Below are 3,299 nucleotides of genomic sequence, written 5' to 3'. Positions count from 1 at the left end.
CTTGTTGGTATCCCAGTGCTTCCTGGGATATCTTATATCTGAAATACCTCCAAAACATAGCAAAGCTAACTCTGAATATAAGCCTCTCAAAAGCTGCAGGTGCTGTTAGTGAGCATTGTGATAGACTTCTATGGAGGGTTTGCAGACATTTTGAAACACCAGGAAAGCAACATGGGGTATCATTTTTGAAAGATAGCAAAGCAAACACACCAGTGTGAACAGGACTGTAAGCTTACCATTTTATTTAGGGAAAGGTGCTTTGATAATTAAAAAATCTGTGTCAAATCAAATGCCACATTTTGTAACAAGTATGAAGGAGCCCAAAGACATTTTTTCTCTTTCTTTTCAAGTCAAACCAATGCTAGAGGAATAGCACTTAGCAGTGCTTTAGTGCCTTACAGTCAGGGTTTTTTTCTCAGTCACCCCTTGTCTCCGCCTCCTACCCACCTCTGAGCACCATCTCTTGGTTCCACCTCCTACCCACCTCCCAGTACCACCCCTTTTGGGAAATACACAAAATGATACCAAGTATAATTTTCTGCTGCTGAATAATTTGTATGGAATTTGTTAACGATAACAAGAAAAGCAATAAAATAGACTCCCACCCCCCAGCAACAATGGACCCCATTCCAGCAGCAATGATCCCCACAGCAACAGTAAAACCCCCAATCAGCAATAGATCCCCCCAGCAACAATAGACTCCACCCCAGCAACAATAGATCCCCCAGCAACAATAGATTCCCCAAACAACATTAAACCCCCCACCGAGCTACAATGGGCCCCCCACAACAAAATACCACCCCAGAAACATCCACCCTAGCAGAAACAACAGATCTCCCAGTAACCAGCATCAATAGACCCTCAAGCAGCCAGCAAAAATAGACCTCTTCCTCATCAGTAGATCCTTCCCAGCCACAATTGACCGTCCAGCAACATAAGAATCCCATCAGCAACAATAGATCTCCTATCAGCAACAAGAGACCTCCCCAACAACAATAGATCCTCACACAAAAATAGATCCCTACCAATGACAATAGGTCCCCCAGCAGCCAAGATCAATAGACCCTCCAGCATGCCCCAGCACCCTTGCCATTACACACATCCAGTGTTGGAGGTGCCGGAGCTGCGTTCCCCCACGTTCACACTGGAAAAAAAACCTACTTACAGTGCTACTTCTTCTTCTTGAGTCCTAAAAGCTAAAATAAATGCAGAATCAGGTACTTATACAGTCTGTATTTAAAATCCATTTAATTATATTTTTAATGAATAAATAATTGGATTAAACAGTAATCTTTTATTATCTGTCTGAATTTTAGCTCTAATTAATTAGGGATTTGAGAAAATGAGGCAACACAACTTTAATAAAAAAAATTAAGGAATGTTCTTCTGGTAAGTACACCTTATTTTCTTCTTATTCTTTGTTTATGCAGATACCGGAACAAACTCCATTGTAACGTTGTGCTCATATCAAGGTGTTACATTAGGTATGTACTGTTTTTGATTGTCTTTGATTTAGATGGGCAAAACAAATAATTTTTTTAAATTCCTTCAAAAGGCATAGGGGTGTATTTATATATATCTTTATATATATATATATATATATATATATAAAGCATAGCAGTTCAACCATGAAAATGTACTGTTGCACTGGTCGAATAATTTTAATTAATTTTAAACTGAAAATACTGAATTTGGCCGCTAGAGTGCACAATCTGGTGCAAATCTACATAGAAATCCATCAGATTTTGCACTCTCCAGTTTTAGTAAATCAACCCCTAATGCAGTCCATACATGGTTCGAATTCCGAACAATTTTTCACCCGAAAATCAAAAACGTTGTTCGCTGGGTAATCCGATGGTGCCATCAATGATTTAGAAAATTGATCGACCAAATCATAAAGTTCACCCCATATAACAGGCAAGACTTCTGTTTCTTCCAGGTCACGGCTCATGCGCATGTCCTTTTCGAGAAAACAATCATACGATTTGATTGAAAAAATCGGTAGTTTTTCAAAAATGTTCCAACATGCCCGATCACCGAAAAGGGGAGGAACCACGAAAATCGGCTGGTGCCATTGACCCACGAGCAGAGCAAAAATCAGCCGATTTTCTTAGGTCCGATTTGCGGACAAAAAAATCGGTCGAATATCGACCCATGTATGGCTGGCCTAAGTATCATAGGAATATTCCCTTTTTACAACTCCAGGCACCTTGGTCTAATGTTGTTAAAACAGCCTATAGATGTCTTTTTTTTTTTTGAGTCTTTAAAGCTACACTACACTATTAATAGCAAACACCCATCCATACATGCCTCCATGCTTTCTTTTGTTGAGAAATTACTTTGAAACACCCTAGCATTTATGGCTGTGGCCATATTGAGTAAGGGCAAATGATTCACCAATCCTTTACTTCCTGGAATCCATCTGCCCTTAACTCAGGCATGCAGGCTGGAAGATGTGTTTAGCTAAAAAATAAACCCTCCTCCCCTCCTGAAGATACCTGCAATTTATAACATCATTTACCTAGACCTGGAAACCAGGAAGCAACTGAATAAATGTAAAAAAAAAAGTTTTAAACAAGTAATATACAGTTGTGCTCACACATTTGCATATCCTGGCAGAAATTGTAAAATTTTGGAATTGATGAACATATGACTGATTATGCCAAAGAAAATTATTTTAAGGGTAGTGATCATCTGCAGCCATTTATTATCACATAGTTTTTTGCCTCCTTTTTGAATCATAATGATAACAGAAACTACCCAAATGGCCCTGATCAAAAGTTTACATACCCTGGAATGTTTGGCCTTGGTACAGGCACACAAGGTGACACACATGGGTAAGGAGTAGAAAATTTGTGGATCTATTGATACCAAGCCAAAGTCAGGTAGACCAAGAAGATTGCAGCCAAAACCAACTGCCAAAAGAATTGTTTGTGATACAAAGAAAACCCCATGGTTTTGGTTGTTTCAAGGACCACAATACGCTTACAAATGAACATGAGCTGCATGGTTGAGTTGAAAGAAGCCTTTATTGCACCAATGCCACAAAAAAGCCTGGTTACAATATTCCCGACAATGCCTTGACATGCCTCATAGCTTCTGGCACCAGGGGCGGACTAACCATTTGGAAACTCAGGCACTGCCCGAGGGCCCGAGGTCAGTAGGGGGCCCCATGAGCTGCCCCTTGTACCTTTTTCATAGGCTCTTTTGAGTTTGGGCAAAGACACAGGGGCCCTATGATCCCCAATTGCCCGGGGGCCCCATGAGTTGTCAGTCCGCCCCTGTCTGGCACACTGTAA

This window comes from Staurois parvus, unplaced genomic scaffold, assembly GCF_062004578.1.
Source record: "Staurois parvus isolate SC_StPar_1 unplaced genomic scaffold, SC_StPar_1.0 ptg000232l, whole genome shotgun sequence".
In the NCBI taxonomy this organism is placed as follows: Eukaryota; Metazoa; Chordata; class Amphibia; order Anura; family Ranidae; genus Staurois; species Staurois parvus.
Note: the sequence above shows the minus strand (reverse complement) of the source record.